The 21,334-nt window shown below is 41.6% G+C and overlaps 1 long non-coding RNA gene across 2 annotated transcripts in view; it reads right to left on the reverse strand.

Annotated features, from left to right (window-relative positions):
• Positions 1 to 411: 411 nt before the first annotated feature.
• LOC137633324 (uncharacterized) overlaps positions 412 to 21,334 on the reverse strand; it is a 42,338-nt gene continuing 21,415 nt past the window's right edge. For both annotated transcript variants that reach the window (XR_011042172.1, XR_011042173.1), the window contains 4 exons: positions 17,788 to 17,994; positions 4,455 to 4,676; positions 3,720 to 3,835; positions 412 to 1,433 (listed from right to left, as the gene is read on the reverse strand). This is a non-coding gene — a long non-coding RNA (uncharacterized lncRNA). The remainder of the gene's footprint in view (positions 1,434 to 3,719; positions 3,836 to 4,454; positions 4,677 to 17,787; positions 17,995 to 21,334) is intronic.

The raw sequence follows: 21,334 nt of genomic DNA on the forward strand, positions 1-21,334 counted from the left end.
TCTGGTATGAGTTCCAGGTTCATCAGAATAGATGCTCACCAGAAAGTCAAGCAGGAAAGCCCTACCCCACAAACTGAGGTGCCTAACCACAGCAGTGGCCTCTCCAGTAAACAGCTTAAACTCACGGTCCCGGGCGGGGATCCATCTGCCGCCATTCGAATGCTAGGCAAACTCGCTACCACTGTACTAGCCAGGAAGCTATTAAGTCTATTAAAAGGAAAGAAAACAGGGAAATTTTTCAGCTTTTGGGGTAAGCATCAACGTAAGGAAGCAAACAAGATTTTGGAGAAGTATATGTGAACATCAGGTGAAGTTTGGAAAATTAATAAAGAAAAATTCTTATAAGACTGGCAATTAGGAGCAGTGCACGATCATTTACATTAATTTAGGATGGAAATAAATAAAATTCACTTATTCAATTTAAACAAAATTTATATATAGATTTGATACTGTTGATTGAGGCAAAAACATCTGTTCAAGAAGTGTTATTAATTCAGCACAAAGGTAAATTCCCCAGTGAAAGAGACACTCATATTACACAATAACTGAAATTTTACATTTAATAGAAGACTGGCAAGAGAAAATCATTCTTACTAATGAATATTCTTCTATAAAGGTCTCATTACTGTATAATACATTCTACCTCAAGTTGAAAAACATCCATACTTGTTTTAAATACTATAAAAGAGCTGTTTAGTTAAAAGATTCTCCCTCTTCAGGTCATTATACCAATCAAGATGGTCAACAATCGCTTTATTATCAAGATTTTGAGCATAGCTGATCAGTGTACACATAAGCCTAAAATGCAAATAGGATTGATAAATATATATATAAAAAACTCAAAACATTTAATATGGGTAAGCAATAATTATAATAAGTAAAAAGTAAACTTTTTGTTTCTTTTTTAAATGCTTGAAAAATACATTCGACTTTAATTGGGATTTGAAACTCCATATGAAAGGATATCCAAATAATTGAATCTCTCATAAATGAAGTAGTAGCACTATCAATGCATTACTTGCTGTTGTACAGTATCTTTTTGGCCACTAGCTGCCCTTTCATTTTAATCTTCACCTATATATGGGTGATGAATGAACTCCCAGGACCCATTGCTTGAGCCTTATATCCAAAATTCTTGTTGGTCCGTAAACAAAATACAAACCACGCTACTTAATATGGGTATTACTTTCAGCGTAGCTGAAATGACGAGCCATTAGAATTTTAACGAGGGTTTACTAGGGTAGGGAGGGGTAGCTAGCTACCCCTCCCCCCCTCACACCTGTGACTAGCTCACTTTGCTTTTGGTTCGGGTGATGAACAAACGTGTCTGCTCCCACCCTCACTTATTGACAGCCTTGATCTTGTTTTGCTTTTTCTTTTCAGTGTGCTTGGAAGTTGATTTTAGTTTTGAGGCAGATACCAACGTCTGACATCTGAAAGTATAAACAATATTAGACAAATAATTTAAAAAGAAAACAAACTGAATATCAATCTCGCTTCAACCAATTTAACATCATTAATGATATACTAACACAAGAGGTAGTTTTTTAGCAAGTGTCAAAATAGTCCTTTCTCTCCTGTTTAGATTGAAATTATAAAACTTTATAAGGAAAACTTATCTAAAAGTATTTTTATAAAGCTTTCTCAATACCTACATTTTGCTTTCTATTCAGAATTGATCCAAACTACAAAAAATTATTTCATACTATAATTATCTTTTTAATCTACTGTAGCTTAATTTATAAAGAAAACTTCTCAGAGTAATTCTAAAAGCAAATAAAACTAGCACTCTGGAAATAACCAATTCACTTAATTCTGTATTAAATTCTGAACAGCAGAACTACCAAGTATAGAATATCTATTGATTAAATTATTGATATTTAGGATAATATAAAGAATAGCAACAGGCAGAAATTAAGCAATTTTATCATCCAAGGAGGTCCAGAAATAGTAAATATATTGACTAGGGGACATTAATGAAAAGGAAAATAAAAATATATCGACACAATCAAATATATTTGCAGGCACATTTCAAATTCATTCTTGGTGAAGGAAAATCTTATCAACGAACTATAGTCAATTTCTTTTAGCGAGGCAGATTTGCACCGAATCGCAGCGGTGCCCTTTTAGCTCGGAAAAGTTTTCTGATCGCTGATTGGTTGGACAAGATAATTCTAACCAATCAGCGATCAGGAAACTTTTCCGAGCTAAAAGGGCACCCCTGCGAGTCGGTGCAAATCTGCCTCGCTAAAAGAAATGGACTATAGGACAACTGTATTCTCACTCCTCTCTTACTGAACCCTATTATTATTATTATTATTATTATTATTATTATTATTATTATTATTATTACTTGCTAAACTACAACCCTAGTTGGATAAGCAAGATGCTATAAGCCCAAGGGCTCCGATAGGGAAAATAGCCCAGTGCGGAAAAGAAATGAGGAAATAAATAAACTACAAGAGTAGTAATTAACAACTAACATAAAATATTTTAAGAACAGTATCAACATCAAAATAGATCTTTTATATATAAACTATGAAAACTTAAAAAAAAAGGGGGGGAAGAGAAATAAGACAGAATAGTGTGCCTGAGTGTACCCTTCAGCAAGAGAACTCTAACCTAGGATAGTGGAAGGCCTTGGTACAGAGGCTATGGCACTACTCAAGACTAAAGAATAATGGTTTGATTTCGGAGTGTCCTCCTCCTAGAAGAGCTGCTTACCACGGCTAAAGAGTCTCTTCTACCCTTATCATGAGGAAAGTAGCCACTGGACAATTACAGTGTAGTAGTTAACCCATTGAGCAAAGAAGAATTGTTTTAAAAATTTCTAGAAAGCCTAAAGGCTTAATTACTAGTTCTACTTATTACCAAGATTGAATTTAGAATAAAAAACATTTCAGATTCAAAATTATAAAAATTAGCTACTGAAGAACAGGGACTTACAGAAAGTCCTCAAAGACATCTGGTGATACAAACAAATCCAAATTACATACATACATATACCAAGGCCCTTCCCCCAATTTTGGGGGGGTAGCTGACATCAACAAATGAAACAAAACAAAAAGGGGACCTCTACTCTCTACGTTCCTCCCAGCCTAACAAGAGACTCAACCGAGTTCAGCTGGTACTGCTAGGGTGCCACAGCCCACCCTCCCCCGTTATCCGCCTAGACATTATAATAAACTGCCAACTGAAATGAAGGACCGAAAGGGAGCAATTGAATTTAAGAAGAAACTAAAGACATTACTTTTCACAAGATCATATGATTTGGAAGATGCTACAATCAAAGAATCGTATAAGTTATGATGAAAATGTTTCGTTAGATGATTAATATGGACCCGCCCGAGAAGTAGTTCACTCGACTTCAGTGGAGGGTTGGATTTAAACCCAAAACAAGTAAACCAAGTAAACCAAGTAAGATGAAGCTTCATAATGCTGCTGCTACCTCCGCGGTCATCTAAGGCACCGGAGGAAGCAGCAGGGCCTACCGGAACTGCGTCACAATCGCTCGCCATTCATTTCTATTTCTAGCACGCTCTCTTGTCTCTCTCACATCTTTCCTCAAATCCAAAATGAAATCATAAAATCTCAGTTATTGTATCAAAACCTCATAATGAAGTACTGTAATCAAACAATACAGTAAGCAAGACGACATTTGAAGTATGAAGTTTTAAGTTGAGGACTTAGTGTAAAAATGGCTGTTGATGAGAACTTACCAATACAGGGTCAGTGGCAGTAGTAAGAAATACAATTCTTGAGCTCTGTCCTTGTTGTTCGCTGCAACAGTCGTCATAGACTTCTAACTTGTGCTGTTCCTCCCTTACACGCCATTCTGTAATACAATAGAAAAGGAATTAAGCTATCCAAGCATTATTATTTTTATCTGGTTATTATTTTTATTATTATTATTATTATTATTATTATTATTATTATTATTATTATTATTATTATTATTATTACTAGGTAAGTTACAACCTTAGTTGGAAGAGCAAGATGCTATAAGCCCAAGGGCTACAACAGGGAAAAATAGCCCAGTGAAGAAAGGATATAAGGAAATAAATAAAAATGAGAAGTAATGAACAATTAAAATAAAATATTTTAAAAACAATAACATTAAAACAGATATTTGCAAGTGAACTATAAAGACTTATATCAACCTGTTCAACATAAAAACATTTGCTGTAAGTTTGAACGTTTACCGATTCAACTACTCGATTAGGAAGATCATTCCACAATTTGGTTACGTCACTTTAAGCAAAAAGCAAACTCTTCTCAAAGACATATAACACCTATACTGTTGTTTGTCCCCTATTGATGCTTATCAAACCACAATAAAATAAGAACTCATCCCATTCTCAACACAATATAGTCATTCAAAAAACTTTAGATTGAAGGGATTTCCCTCCTGTAAATACGGCTATGTTATAACACGTATGATTAAGGAAACTCACCAAGGAGAAAGGGTCAGTGAGAGAAATGACAATCAGATTTCTTGAGGTCCATCCTTCTAGCTGTTTGTTGATGATGCCGGCAAACATCAGCCCTTGTGTCAGATGTATGCTGCATCGTCTACCTGAGACCGTTGCCGGTTTCACTCCTGCTGCTGAGCTTGCTCAAGAGCCACGTCCCACGAGATGATGAGAATGGAGTATGCAGTTGAAGATGAAATTTTGCTGGAAGGAGAAAGGATTAATGAGGTAGAATCATTAGTATTCCAGAATTATGATCTCCAATACAGGGTCTTTAGTATTAGAATTCTTCTGTCTAGTCTTCATTTTGGGGCGATAGCAAACTCCCGTCAAAGATTTATGACCCCTGTACTTTCATTTCTCTCTTCTTTAATCATAACAACAAAAGGAACTTAACCTAATCAAAATACATTATACAGAAAGAGCCCTAGAATGTTCAGAAGCTTTCTAAGAAGCAAAATGATTGAAAACCAGTTTATCATGCAAATACCAAATAGAAATGATTGGCGAGCGATTGTGACGCAGTTCTGGTAGGCCCTGCTGCTTCCTCCGGTGCCTTGGAAGACCGCGGAGGCAGCAGCAGTAGGGGATTCAGCATTATGAAGCTTCATCTGTGGTGAATAACGGGGGAGGGTGGGCTGTGGCATCCCTAGCAGTACCAGCCGAACTCGGTGAGTCCCTTGTCAGGCTGGGAGGAACGTAGAGAGGAGAGGTCCCCTTTTCTGTTTCATTTGTTTGATGTTGGTGACCCCCCCAAAATTGGGGGAAGTGCCTTGGTATATGTATGTATGACCAAGAGTGGAGTTTAAAGAAAACTCTCGGTTCTGTTGCATATAATTTTGATGTCATTGAAATAGCCACTTACCAAAAATAATTCTATTCATATTTCTTATTTTTTGTCCAATTTCAATTATTTAAACCATTGTAAAGGGAATTTCATATACATAAAAAATGGTCTAAAAATTTTTTTTTGTTAATGAAGTGTTTTTTAAATAAAAAGCTTTAAAAGTACACTTATATGATTTGTTAAGTTTAAACAATATACATCATGATATCGCTTTTAAATATCAAACAAAATAATTATTCCTCTTATAATAAAGCTTTTGTTTTGTGCCAGAATTGAGTTGTGAATGAAGGAAATTCTGATAGAAGGAAAAGAGAACATTTGGATGATGCAAGTTTACCCTCATGAGAAAAGAAAACAATCAGTTTAAATGTTAATTCATGTTAATTATGTCAGTCTGAAACAAAAGAAACCTTAATTGAGGATTTAAAATGTGCTGAAAAACTTGTTGGCAGTATAAAGATTCAAAGTGACTGTGATAGTGATAATTATACGCATGTTTCTCAATATCTGAAGGACAAATCTGTCGAAGACTTACCAAAGAGCAATGTGAAATGGCAACTTTATAGGTTTGGAGTTTGACTGGCCTGACATTTCCGTATCTACGCTATTCAAAGCATCTAAGTATTATTGCTTTTCATATCGCTTCATTCGTACAGTTTTGTACCATTGATTATATTTACTACTTTGTCGAAGCATCCAAGTATTAACTTTTCATTTTGCTTCCTTCGTACAGTTTTGTACCAGTAATTATAATTATTTATTCTTACCCAACTTTCTTGCAATAAAAAAATGTACAGTACCTACAAAGGAATGCTAGAAAAATTCAAATACAGAAAAAATTAAAATAAAGTAAATGAAGAGATGACAACAGTATTGTCTCACATTTTGAATAAAGGACCCACAACTATACAGTATCCACAATTCACTCAAAACTTCTGAGTATGACTAGTTTCTTTTGTAACCTAAAACTAGAAACCATCCATTGCATAATTTCTACATCATCAGTAGGTAAAAAGTTGTATGATGCTCTGAACCAGGGTACTAATACAGAATAGAAACTTGAATTAAATGGATGTATTGACCCAAGAGACTGCCATGCCTGATTTCGCATACCGCAAGGAGGGCTTAAGCGGAAATGTCGGCAATGTAATTAGAAAAACAAAAAACAGCTGAGGGTTTGCAAAGAACGGCAGAATCTGGTAATCAGGTAGAATTTAATGATTCTTTTCTGGAAGCTTTACTGTCAAGGAAAGTTGTCTCAATGATGGACGCAGAAAAATGTTACCAAGGAATTTGTCATTTCAAATATGTCTGAGACCAATACGATTTCCAGAAAGTCCTTAATAGTTGTGTGGAAAATACACAAACAGCATTAAACGAGAAATCATTATCACCTTCTACGCCTATTGACGCAAAGGGCCTCTGTTAGATCTTGCAAGTTGTCTCTATCTTGAGCTTTTAATTCAATACTTCTCCATTCCCCATCTATTTCACGGTTCAATGTCCTCAGCCATGTAGGATTGGGTCTTTCAACTCTTCTAGTGCTTTGTGGAGCCCAGTTAAATGTTTGGTGAAACTAATTTCTCATACCAAAGATGAATTATCATCCTATATTTGTCAAAAAGTCATCCATCATGCAGAAGAGAAAAATATAAACCTTGTGGTAGCATGGCATAAACAAGTAACTTCTGTCCATTGTGACCTACTTCTTAAAAGTACACAAGAAGCTGATACAAAAATGGTTCTTCATAAAGTAAATGCTACAGGAAGAGGTGCTAACAAGCTATCTTCACTCCAGGCACTGATGTTCTGGTACTTGCTGTAAGACAATGACCAAAACTAACATCTCGGTCATTCTTCAAGCCAAAATTTAGAAGTGAAATCTTCATTGCTGATATTTTCATCATTGAGCACTTTGAAAGTATCTACATTACCTACAATTCACGGTCATTCCAGCTGTGAAACAACTAGTGCCTTGGTCGGCAAGGCCAAACTCTTACTGGAAGGCCTTTAATATATGGAAACTAAGGAAGCCTTAGAAGCATTGGCAACACTTGGAACAAGTGAAGAAATCTCTGATGGAGTTCAAGAGGAACTTGAAATTCTTTGTCAAATCTACAAAAATATGGTCACGTATAGATAAACTAGCAAGAACTTCAATGATATATGTTTTCAAAGAAACAAATACCCTGGGAAAGGCTACTGCAGACAAAGGACTGTAGTGCCTAAATTTAAGAAAATAAATAATCAGGTCAAGATATGGACTAAGGTTAGAGGCAAAACGAACACTCCCATCGCCCCTTGGTCATGGACGGGACATAATTAATGGACACTGTCAAGTTGTCTGTTATTTACTTCATTCTCCTAATAATATCCTTAGTTTTTAATCCCCCTTGCAAATGCTTAGCAAATGATTTACCACATGCAGATGTGTGTGTGTGGGAAGGGAATGAGGAGCTTTGTAACATTCATATCAAATTTACCCCTGAAACGGTACGGTGAAGATAATTTTATAGATACTGCATAGGAAATATTGTTAACTCTTTTCATTTACTTTATTGCTTAGCAACAGATTGGTGAATAATTTTTTAATATTTCAATTTGTATAAAAATGTTATTTTCATTAGTAAAATAAATTTTTGAATATACTTACCCGATAATCATGTAGCTGTCAACTCCGTTGCCCGACAGAATTCTACGGGAGGGATACGCCAGCTATCACTATACTAGAAGGGGGTGTACTCACCAGCGCCACCTGTGGCCAGGTACTGCAGTACTTCTTGTTGACACCACCTCACTTTTTCCTCGGTCCACTGGTTCTCTATGGGGAGGAAGGGTGGGTCAATTAAATCATGATTATCGGGTAAGTATATTCAAAAATTTATTTTACTAATGAAAATAACATTTTTCAATATTAAACTTACCCGATAATCATGTAGCTGATTCACACCCAGGGGGGTGGGTGAAAACCAGTGTACATGACTAAAGGATAGCTAAGTATCCCGTATTTCATATAATCAGTTATTTCAGAATAACAATGAAATAATAAGTACCTGGTAAGGAAGTCGACTTGAACCGTTACTCTGCCTTTATTAAGTTCGTCTTCCTTACTGAGCGCAGCGTTCCTCTTAGGAGGCTGAATCAACTCTAAGGTGCTAAAGTATATAGGGCTGCAACCCCTACTAAAGGACCTCTACACAACCTCTAACCCAGGCGCTTCTCAAGAATGAATTGACCACCCGCCAAATCAAAAGGATGCGGAAGGCTTCTTAGCCTACCGTAACAACCATAAAAACAACAATAAAAGCATTCAAGAGAAAGGTTAAAAAGGTTATGGGATTAAGGGAATGTAGTGGCTGAGCCCTCACCTACTACTGCACTCGCTGCTACGAATGGTCCCAGGGTGTAGCAGTTCTCGTAAAGAGACTGGACATCTTTAAGATAAAATGATGCAAACACTGACTTGCTCCTCCAATAAGTTGCATCCATTATGCTCTGCAGAGAACGGTTCTTATTAAAGGCCATCGAAGTGGCTACGGCTCTCACTTCGTGGGTCCTTACCTTCAGCAAAGCAAGGTCTTCCTCCTTCATATGAGAATGGGCTTCTCTAATCAGAAGCCTTATATAATACGAAAGTCCGTTTTTGGACATGGGCATCGAAGGTTTCTTGATTGCACACCATAAGGCTTCTGACTGTCCTCGTATAGGTTTTGACCTATTAAGATAATATTTCAGAGCTCTGACAGGGCAAAGAACTCTTTCTAGCTCGTTACCTACCATGTTGGAAAGGCTAGGAATTTCAAACGATCTAGGCCAAGGACGTGAAGGAAGTTCATTCTTAGCTAAAAATCCGAGCTGTAAAGAACATGTTGCAGATTCGGATGTGAACCCAACGTTCTTGCTGAAGGCATGAACCTCACTGACTCTTTTAGCTGTTGCAAGGCAGACGAGGAAAAGAGTCTTGAGGGTAAGGTCCTTGAAGGAAGCTGACTGGAGAGGTTCGAACCTAGGCGACATAAGGAACCTTAAGACTACGTCTAGATTCCAGCCTGGAGTGGGTAAACGACGTTCTTTAGCAGTCTCAAAAGACTTAAGGATGTCTTGAAGGTCCTTGTTGGAAGAAAGGTCCAAACCTCTGTGGCGGAGAACTGAAGCCAACATACTCCTGTACCCTTTAATCGTAGGAGCCGAAAGGGATCTCTCATTCCTTAGATGTAATAGGAAGTCAGCTATTTGGGTTACAGAGGTATTGGTGGATGAAACTGCATTGGCTCTACACCAGCTCCGGAAGACTTCCCACTTGGATTGGTAGACTCTACGAGTGGATACCCTCCTTGCTCTGGCAATCGCACTGGCTGCCTCCTTCGAAAAGCCTCTAGCTCTAGCGAATCTTTCGACAGTCTGAAGGCAGTCAGCCGAAGAGCGTGGAGGTTTGGGTGCAACTTGTCTACGTGAGGTTGACGTAGAAGGTCCACTCTTAGAGGAAGAGTCCTGGGGATGTCGACCAGCCATTGTAGTACCTCTGTGAACCATTCTCTTGCAGGCCAAAGGGGAGCAACCAGTGTCAGCCGTGTCCCTTCGTGCGAGATGAACTTTTGAATGACTCTGTTGATGATCTTGAACGGTGGGAATGCGTAAAGGTCGAGATGGGACCAATTCAGCAGAAAAGCATCCACATGAACTGCTGCTGGGTCTGGAACTGGGGAACAGTACAAAGGAAGTCTCTTGGTCATGGAGGTGGCAAACAGATCTATTGTAGGCTGACCCCACAAGGTCCAAATTCTGTTGCACACGCTCTTGTGAAGGGTCCATTCCGTGGGGATGACCTGATCTTTTCTGCTTAGGCGATCTGCTGAGACGTTCATGTTGCCCTGAATGAACCTCGTTACTAGGGTGAGGTTTAGACTTCTTGACCAAATGAGGAGGTCCCTTGCGATCTCGTACAGGTTCCTCGAATGGGTCCCTCCCTGCTTGGAGATGTAAGCCAAGGCTGTGGTGTTGTCGGAGTTCACCTCCACCACCTTGCTTAGCAGGAGGGACTTGAAGTTCAATAGGGCCAAATGAACTGCCAGGAGCTCCTTGCAGTTGATGTGGAGCGTTACCTGTTCCTTGTTCCACGTTCCCGAGCATTCCTGTCCGTTCAAGGTCGCGCCCCAGCCCGAGTCTGATGCATCCGAGAAGAGATGAAGATTGGGGGTCTGAATCGCTAACGATAGGCCCTCCTTGAGAAGGAGGTTGGTCTTCCACCACAAGAGAGTGGTCTTCATCTCTTTGGTGACCGGGATAGAGACTGCTTCGAGCGTCAAATCCTTGTCCCAATGAGCTGCTAGATGGAATTGAAGAGGGCGGAGGTGGAGTCTCCCTAACTCGACGAACAGGGCTAACGATGACAGGGTCCCTGTGAGACTCATCCACTGTCTCACCGAGCAACTGCTCCTCTTCAGCATGCTCAGGATGCAATCTAGGGCTTGGCTTATCCTTGGGGCCGATGGAAAAGCCCGAAAATCCTGACTCCGAATCTCCATTCCCAGGTAAACAATGGATTGGGAGGGAATGAGCTGGGACTTTTCGAAGTTGACTAACAGACCCAGTTCCTTGATCAAGTCCAAAGTCCAGTTGAGACTCTCCAGACAGCGACGACTCGTGGAGGCTCTCAACAGCCAGTCGTCTAAGTAAAGGGAGGCTCTGATGTCGGATAAGTGGAGGAATTTTGCAATATTCCTCATCAGAAGCGTAAACACCATAGGAGCTGTGCTTAGGCCAAAACACAGGGCTTGGAATTGGTACACAACCTTTCCAAAAACGAATCTCAGGAAAGGTTGGGAGTCTGGATGAATAGGAACGTGAAAGTATGCGTCTTTCAGATCCAACGAGACCATCCAGTCCTCCTGCCTGACCGCTGCTAGGACCGACTTCGTCGTCTCCATAGTGAACGTCTGCTTGGTGACATAAGCATTGAGCGCGCTGACGTCCAGCACCGGTCTCCAACCTCCTGTCTTTTTGGCCACCAGAAAGAGACGGTTGTAGAAGCCCGGGGATTGATGGTCCCGGACTATAACCACTGCCTTCTTCTGTAACAGGAGCGACACCTCCTGGTGCAACGCTAGCCTCTTGTCCTTTTCCTTGTAGTTGGGAGAGAGGTTGATGGGAGAAGTGGTCAGAGGGGGTTTGCGGCAGAATGGTATCCTGTAACCCTCCCTCAGCCACCTGACAGACTGGGCGTCTGCACCTCTCTTTTCCCAAGCTTGCCAGAAGATCTTGAGTCTGGCTCCTACTGCTGTCTGGAGAGGAGGAGAGTCAGTGTTTGCCTTTAGAAGTCTTGGAACCTTTCCTAGACTTGCTCCTGGAAGAGTCTGGACGGGAGCTTCCTCGGCTGGGGGCTCTACCACGAAAGGGCGGAATAAACCTCGTAGCAGGCGTATCAGCAACTGGGGTGCGGTAAGTCCTGGGGACTGAGGGAGCAACCTTAGTCTTACGAGCTGAAGAGGCCACAAGATCATGAGTGTCTTTCTGAATCATGGCCGCAGACAAGTCCTTGATAAGTTCTTCGGGAAACAAGAACTTAGAAAGCGGAGCGAAAAGGAGTTGAGACCTTTGACAAGGTGTGATGCTGGAAGAAAGGAAGGTACAAAGTTGCTCCCTTTTCTTAAGAACTCCTGACACAAACATTGAAGCAAGCTCGCCAGATCCATCCCTAATAGCTTTATCCATGCAGGACATTAAAAGCATGGCCGAGTCTTTGTCTGCAGGGGAGGTCTTCTTGCTAAGGGCCCCCAGGCACCAGTCTAGAAAATTGAACATCTCAAAGGCACGAAATACACCCTTTAGTAAGTGGTCTAGATCGGAGAAGGTCCAGCAAACCTTAGAGCGCCTCATTGCTGTTCTACGAGGAGAGTCGACCAAACTTGAGAAGTCAGCCTGGGCAGAGGCAGGTACTCCCAAGCCTGGTTCCTCTCCTGTGGCATACCATACGCCCGCTTTAGAAGTGAGCTTAGTCGGTGGGAACATAAAGGAAGTCTTCCCTAGTTGCTGCTTAGACTGCAACCACTCCCCTAAAATTCTTAAAGCTCTCTTAGAGGACCTTGCAAAGACGAGCTTAGTATATGTTGACTTGACAGGCTGCATGCCCAGCGAAAACTCAGATGGCGGAGAGCGGGGGGTAGCAGAGACAAAATGGTCCGGGTATACCTCTCTGAAAAGAGCCAGGACCTTACGAAAGTCAATAGGTGGAGGAGAAGACTTGGATTCTTCCACGTCTGATGAGGGATCCAGGTGCGCAGCTTCCTCATCAGAAACCTCATCACCAGAGTGTAGCGAAGTGAGAGGTACTGGAACAGTGGTATGCTGAACAGCAGAATCTGAACAAGCGGGAGCAAAAACGCTTGTGGTTTCATCCTCAAGTCTCTGTTGATGAGTTAAAACCTGAGGTTCAGGCTGCAAAGGCTGGTCAAAAAGAGTAGCGGAAGGTAGGCGCATGGGTTGAGGAGGCTGACTCCTGGCATGAGTGTCTTGACTCAAGAGTTGCGCTTGCTGTAAGGGTTGCGGATGCGCAGTAGCAGGTTCCTGAGGAACGAGTTGAGGTTCCTGAGGTGTGAGCTGCGAGAGTTGAGGTAGCGGCTGCGCAGAACTCAGTTCTTGTCTCGCGAGTTGAGGTTCCTGAGGCGCAAGGCTAAAGTGTTGAGGCTCTCGCCTTGAGGAGGGTTGAGGTCGCTGCAGCGAGAGCTGAGGTGTCTGCCTCATGGATGGAAGAGGTTGTCGTACCTCAAGAGAGTGTTGCCTCACTGGTGGAACCGCAAGCGGAAGCGGAGGAAGTAAGGCATAAGCTTCCTGTTCCCATTGCTGAGGTTGCCTTAAGGAAGGCTGAGGTTGCTGCACACCGCTGGAAACTGGCAACTCAGTACGCGGTAAGGTATCCTGAGGAGACTCAACATCGTACGCCTGGCAGACTGGACTGCGGTTAGGCGGAGCGATCGCAGGAGGAGGTGTAACCTTCTCAGCCTGACACTCACGCATTAAGACCGCAAGCTGTGACTGCATGGACTGCAGTAAAGTCAACTTGGGGTCGGCAGACACTAAGGTCTGCTGAGGCAAAGCCTTAACAGAAGATGAGGTCTGTTGCGGCAGCACCTTACCCCTCTTAGGAGGTGTGCAGTCACCTGATGACTGCGGAGAGTCAGAGCTAATCCAATGACTGCAGCCAGGTTGTAGAGCTCTTGAGGTCTGGACTTTGCGTTTGAGAGGTCTTGAGACCTGAGTCCAGCGTTTTCTCCCTGACAATTCTTCAGCAGACGAGTAAAAGACGGGCTCAATCGTCTGCGGGTGGGAGTGACGGTCTCTGTAAGACACGCCCGCAACCACCGAGGATACTTCTGTGCGCCGATCAAGGCCTGCCGAACCCTTTTGCCCTTCGACATTGCTTCTCCCCTGGGCTTGGGAGCTTGCAAGAGGTCCCGGACTGGGAGGACGACTGGCACGCACAGAAGTACCCTCACGCACCACACTGACACTGACACTAGCACTTGGCACTGCACTGACACTAGCACTTGTCACAGCACTGGCACTATTACCTCCCACTGCACTTTTGACCTTAAGTTCCTTGACTTCGGCCATAAGAGACTTATGATCACTAACCACCGATTCCACTTTGTCACCTAAAGCCTGAATGGCACGCAAAACAACAGACATATCAGGTTGAGGGCAAATAGTAGGTTCGGGGGTAGCCACTACAGGGGGAGGAAAAGGTAGGGGATCATGAGGTGAGGAAAAAAGTGAAGAGCGAGAAGAACTCCTCCTAACTCTCTCTCTCTCTAACTTGGTTGAATATTTCAAGAATCGGACAAATTCAAGTTCCGAAAGTCCGGCGCATTCCTCACATCGATCTTCCAACTGACAGGGTCTTTCCCTACAGTCAGAACAAGCGGTGTGAGGATCTACCGAGGCCTTTGGAATACGCCTATTACAAGACCTACATCGTCTATGGGGTGGGGCTTGTGAAATGTCAGACATCTTGAATCAAAGAGTTAGCCAAGGGGGATTCCAAATCAAGCAAAAAGATCGTTAACCATTAATCAGAACTAAATAAAAGCTATCTAAGCTAATATAGAAGTTTTCCAGTATAGCGACAGCCGAAATCTGAGAGAAATACTTCACCAAAAGCCGTGAACAATACTCCAAGATCATAAGCGTATCCCATGAATGTCTTGCCGGAAGCACGACAGAGGAAAAAGTGAGGTGGTGTCAACAAGAAGTACTGCAGTACCTGGCCACAGGTGGCGCTGGTGAGTACACCCCCTTCTAGTATAGTGATAGCTGGCGTATCCCTCCCGTAGAATTCTGTCGGGCAACGGAGTTGACAGCTACATGATTATCGGGTAAGTTTAATATTGAAAAATGTTTGATTCTCAATAATATCATTCTAGATGTACGGAACCTTTGTTGATTTTTCAATATTTATTATGCAATTAGTTACAAAGAATCATAAGAATTAACATTAATATATCTAGAGCTTTTGAAAAAAAGTGTCTTATGTTCAACATTTATAACTGGCTTCATCAGGGGAATCTTAATAGCATATGCCACAATGATCAGTGCTTATGCTCCGACTCTTGATGCTGAAGACATTGTAAAAGTCTTTCTATGCTGACCTTGATAGAATACTTACATTAGTCCCTAGCCATGACAAAGCGTTCCTCATTGGTGACTTCAACACCAGAGTTAACAGACTTTCATTAATGGAGAAATACAATCGGTAGACATGGAGTGGGTTACATCAATTCAAATGGCAGCCTTCTCCTATCCAAGTGTTCAGAATTCAACCTATGCATCACAAAAACTATCTCCCAGCAAAGGAACACATATAAGACTACCTGAAAACATCCAAGGCACTTACTAGGTTATATCACTGAAAGAACCTGTGACCGTAAAGATGTAATGATCACAAGAGCTGCCCCTTTCACAGACTGCTGGACTGCCCATCCTCTTGTCTACTAAGTGATAAAAGTCCTATCCATATACCAAGGCACTTTCCCCAATTTTAGGGGTAGCTGACATGAAACAAATGAAAAAAAAAAAAGGGACCTATCTTCTCTACGCTCCTCCAAGACTGACGAGCGACTCAACCGAGTTTGGCTGGTACTGCTAGGGTGCAACAGCCCACTCTACCCCATTATCCACCACAGATGAAGCTTCATAATGCTGAATCCCCTACTGCTGCTACCTTCGCGGTCATCCAAGGCAACCGGAGGAAGCAGCAGGGCCTACCGAAACTGCGTCACAATCGCTCGTCCTTCATTCCTATTTCTAGCACGCTCTCTTGCCTCTCTCACATCTATCCTCCTATCACCCTGAGCTTTCTTCACTCCATCCATCCACCAAAACCTTGGCCTTCCTCTTGTACTTCTCCCATCAACTCTTGCATTCATCACCTTCTTTGGCAGACAGATAAAAATAAGTCTTGAAAAGACCATCAGGAACGGACGGGTGCTGAAGAGAACCAGATTCAAGACTGAACGTCTATATGACTCCTCTAAAAAACAATCACATTGGAATGGCCTTAGCAATAATCTACCAGATGATTATCCACAGATATTAAAGGACACTGGGAAGAAACTCAAAACAAGAGTGTGGGACAGCTGCTCAGAAACAATTGGCATGAAAGATCACAAACAAGAGGACTGGTTTGATGAAAATGAAGAGGAAAACACAAAGCTAACAGATGTTAAAAGAAAGGCACTGATTGATGACCTGAACAATCTCATCTCGGAAACTAAAAGACAAAAGAATAAACAACTGAAAGATGATGTTCAAAGATCCACAAGAAGAATCGAAAATGAGTGGTAGATAAGCAGTTTGAAGAAATGCAAATAAAATGCTGACTTTTTCAGCACTGCAAGATGAGTATATGGTTCCATCTCACAAGGACTAGCTCCATTACGAAACAAAGATTGCACTAGAATCCTCAAGGGTGAAATAGAGATCCTTAATTGGTTGGGGACACTTCCAGGAATTATTGAATAGAGATCCTGTAAAAGATGAAAATGCCATTAATAACAGACCTCAACAACCAGTTGTGACACTGGACAGAATCCCAACCTTAGTCGAGGTAACATCTGCGATGTCTAGTTTGAAAAACAACAAGGCTCCAAGTATAGATGGCATACCAGTAGGTTTGACAGGAGATGCAGATTCATTATTTAGAAATCTGAAAGTATTGGTTGAATTAATTACAATCCAAGACAAACTGCTTTTTGGGTTCACTTCAACCAATTCATAACAAAAGAGGACATTCTTTCACATGTGCCAAACAAGTATTCCTTCTCTCTTGTTTTGATTTTAATTATACAAATGTTAATTCAAAAGTTCTATTTCATCTAAAATATTTTACAAAGGCTGACTCAATTCAAATTATCTGCTTTCTATTCTAAATTTATCACTGATAACTTCAACCGAAACAAATTCATTCATAATATAAAAATCTTTAATCTTTACATTTTAAAAAAAATTCTCGAAAGTAAGTCTTTGAGTACAAAAGAAAATGGCAGCAAGTAAATTGCCAACTCACTCTGGATTATGTATAAACATTTTAAGGAGGATGAACTACCAAACAAAATATCTATTAATGAATACAAATAAAAAGCTTGACACCTATGACACTTAATTTTGTTTCTCCCTTACTGACCATTCTTTAACAACAATAAAAATGACAAATTTGTAAGTAATTTGTATTTTTCTTCACACAAACCTTGAACTCTTTATATAAATTTGGCCTGCCATCACCTATCCCCCTCTAAGTCCTGTCTTCAATCAAAAGTGATGAGACAACACTGGTGTGTCTGTATGCGTGTGTATGTGTGTCTGTGTGTGAGAGGGGTAGCCGGCTACCTCCCCTACCCGCCGCTAAGTAGCAGCGGGGGAGTTACCCCTCTCTAACCCTTTTACCCCCAAAGGACGTACTGGTACGTTTCACAAAACTCCTCCCTTTACCCCCATGGACGTACCGGTATGTCCTTGAAAAAAAATGCTATAAAATTTTTTTTTTCATATTTTTGATAATTTTTTGAGAAAATTCAGGCATTTTCCAAGAGAATGAGACCAACCTGACCTCTCAATGATAAAAATTAAGGCTACTAGAGCAATTTAAAAAAAATATACTGCAAAATGTGCTGGGGAAAAAATAACCCCTTGGGGGTTTGGGGTGGGAAATTTCCAAAGAGCCTGGGGGTAAAAGGGCTAAACATCTTATGGCTAGTCTTCCAGTTTCGCTGGAAGTATTTCCCTAATAAAAAACGGAAGGGTTTGCATTTAGCGTCGGAACAAAGATGATTTGATCCTACCCTCAACACAATAGCCTATACAGTACAGTACCTCAAAGTAACCTATAAGGTTACTTGTTTTACTAGTCAATAACACATTTCCATTTGTGAAAAAAAAAAACACTTTCCAGATAATCAAAAACTAAAAGCAACTTACTTATAAAGGATTTCCATCCAGTACAAACAGATGCGATGTTTTATGAGTTCCCAAGGGAACTTTAAAGAAAGGGTCGGTGAGAGTCACGCGTACTTCTCGACAAGTCTTGATAGCGTGCTGGGGCAGCCAGAAAAGATCTGGCTATTTCCATCGCATTGGCGTCATGATTAAAAGCCACTTTCATCTTGGGGGTGACAGCAACCTTACCTGGAATATTGCTCAATTAAAATAAATCAATATAAAAAACTCTTTTCCTAATAGTGTCACTTGAAAAATGCTAAAATTTTTTCTAACTTCAGAGAAATTCATTGCTAGGCACCAAGACTTCATTCAAAAATTACATAGTACATAAAATATATAAATAATTCCATTATTTTATAAATTAAGCATTAGGCTATCACGCTGTTATCCATTCACAAAATATTTGTACGACCTTAGTGACTATTCTTAACAAAACCGACATAGCTTCAGTCGGGATAGAGCTACATGCTTCAATCTGTATGGTACTGAACAGCTTTGAGATGCAAATAGAGTTGTCAAAACATAGCTTATGTTTTCGTTTATCACACTCCTCTACTTATATTTTCTTGTTATGCTATGTATAATACCATTATACCATTATCAGAAATGAGTATGTACTGTATTTTCTAATTTCATGATTAGAACTGCTTTTTTTGTAATTTTCATCATAACTGCTTGTTGCAGAGCTCGTCGCAAGGTCACATATCGGCATAACATGTCAAATTTGAAAGTACTTTTTATTTTTCCTAACGATACAAACCTTTAGCTATATATACAGGGATATTACTTTATGCGAAGCTGAAAGAAAACGGATTTTGAAGTAAGAAAAATCTATTTTTGGGTGAGATAGCCATGTCGTCCTAATGGAAGGTCCTTCCGGCAGCTTCCTACTGTATAATATTTCTGCGAGTGATATTACAAGAGAATTACCGTCAGTTATCACGGGGTCCTAACCCCCTGAACGACTATCCTAAGTCGACGTATCCGTAGATAACCATAGATATCGTACCCCTAACAGACTTAACCCAGTTTAGGAATCTAAGAAGGATAGATGAGGAGACTTTTAACGAGGGTTAAGCCCCCATCCGCTAATTAGCAGGGTGGGGGGTGGGAGTAGTAGCCACCCTGCTCACTCACACACCTGAGCTATTAACCTACTTTGCTGGGAAGTAGGACTTCAAGAGGGACAGGTACTGGCGGGCCAATTTATATTAATAGCTACAGGTTTGTGTCGTTAGGAAAAACACAAATTACTTCCAAATTTGTCATTTGTTCCGTCACTAAATACAAGCCAAAGCTATCTATATGGGATGACTTACCCCTGAGAAAGGTGGAAGTTTGAGCAATTGGGCTTTTTGGCTTTGACCCGGGGGCTTTCCCCTTTATGCGTTTTGCACATAATTGGCGGAAACCCTACACCTCGCTAAACCCGTGCTATGCATGGTCCGCGGCCTACACAAGCTGTGTGCTCGTGATACTAGCAAAGTGACAATCTAGCTAAGAGTTCTTCCAGCCATAGGAGTCTTCAGAGGTTACCAAGATATTACCTAATACCCCATCGTTAGGGTATGGGGACGCAACAAGTATTGAAACAATGCTAGGTTACACAAGGGGGAATGGTTTACCTGCAGATAGTTGAGGTCAGCTATGCAGAGGACCCTGAATGCTGATTCCTCCAGAGAGGGAAAGATGAAGAAAAGAAAGAGCCAGCCATTCTTAAACATTCATCCCAGACTAATCCCGGATAACTTATGCCCTCAACCCTCCGCTACTTGTCCATCAAGGAGCTTGAGGTGTTAAACAACTTGTTGGGCAGCCACCACAGGACCAATGGAAAAAGTTTCCATGTTCCCGTGGGTTACGTCTTGCAGGTAGTGGGCAGTGAAGGTCGTCTGATGCTTCCACATGCCTGCTTCTAGTACCTGTAACCACAGAGTAGTTTCGTATGAACAAAAGGAATGTTGCAATGCCCCTGACGTCATGAGCTCTGGTTCGTGTTGGAGAAGGATGACCTTATGAATCCATGCACAGTGTTCTTCGTGATCCTCCTCTTGACATTCCTCGTGCTGACGAAGAGTGCTGACACTTGGGGGCCAGCTGCAGATGTTCTTTTGACGTAATACCTCAAACTTCTTACTGGGCATAGTAACAGTTGATCTGTGTCATCGATTATGGTACGGAGACTCTCAATCCGGAAGGAATCGAATCTAGGATCTGCTACCCCTGGATTTTGAGTCTTTGCAATGAACTCAGGGACGAAACTGAGGATTACCTCTCCCCATTCCTCTGAATGGGCGATGTCATAAGCGAGTAGGAACACCATCTTCAGAGTGAGGTGGCGATCTGTTACCTGACATAATGGATTGTAGGGGAGACCCTTCAGAGACTGAAGGACCCAAACCATGTTCCAGGGAGGAGTTCTAACTTCCAACTAGGGACAGTAAACTTATAACTTCTATGAGGAGAGAAAGTTCCAACGAAGAAGAAATATCTACAACTTTCAGCTTAAATACTAGACTCAAGGCTGAGTGGTAACCTTATACTGCTGAAACTGAGAGGAGCATTTCCTCCCGAAGGTGTAAAAGGAACTCTGCTATTGTTGGAATAGTAGCATAGATGGGAGAGATACCCCTTCCACGACACCAACCATAGAAGACAGTCCACTTAGCTTGGTAGACCAAAGCTGATGAGTGTCGAAGATGTCCAGCCATCAGGTTCGCAACTTGTTGCAAAAATCCTCTCAGAGTGAGGAGGTTCTGAATAGTCTCCAGGCGTCAAGTCGTAGCAAAGCTACAGCTTTGTGGAAGATGTTCCCATGGGCTGCTTGAGTAGATCATGTCGTGGAGGGAGTTCTCTTGGGAGCTTTGTTAGGAGCTGCAAAAGGTCCGGGAGCCATTCTGCGTGATGCCATAGCGGGGCTATGAGGGTTATCGAGAGATTGGTGGATGCTCTGGTCTTGTTGAGTACTCTTCTCATCAGACAAAATGGAGGAAAATGCGTAAACATCGATGTTGTCCCACCATTGCTGGAATGCATCTTGCCAGAGAGCCTGGGGATCCATGGACTGGGTAGCAGTAAAGCGGGAGCCTGAAATTCGGGGATGTTGCGAACAAGTCCATAGTCGGGGAACCCCACAAAGTCAGGACTTTTTAGCTACTAGATGATTTAAAGACCACTCGGAACTCACTATCTGAGTCGCTCTGCTAAGGTTGTCTGCGAGCACATTCCTTTTGCCTGGAATGAAGCATGCTGATAGGGTCACCGAGTTGTCTTCTGCCCATCTCAGAATCTCTAATGCTAGATGGGATAGTAGCTGCAAAAACGTACCGGCTTGTTTGTTGATGTAAGCCACTACCATGGTGTTGTTGCTCATCAACACTACCGAGTGGCCTGCCAAGAACTGCTGGAACTGTTGGAGGGTTCAGAAGGCTGCCTTCATTTCTAAGAGATTTATGTGCTGGTACTTTTTGGACTCTGACCATAGGCCTGAGGCTGTGTGGTGCAGCATGTTGGCCCCCATCCTTCT

The sequence above is a fragment of the Palaemon carinicauda genome, chromosome 42 (genome assembly GCF_036898095.1).
Source record: "Palaemon carinicauda isolate YSFRI2023 chromosome 42, ASM3689809v2, whole genome shotgun sequence".
NCBI lineage: Eukaryota > Metazoa > Arthropoda > Malacostraca > Decapoda > Palaemonidae > Palaemon > Palaemon carinicauda.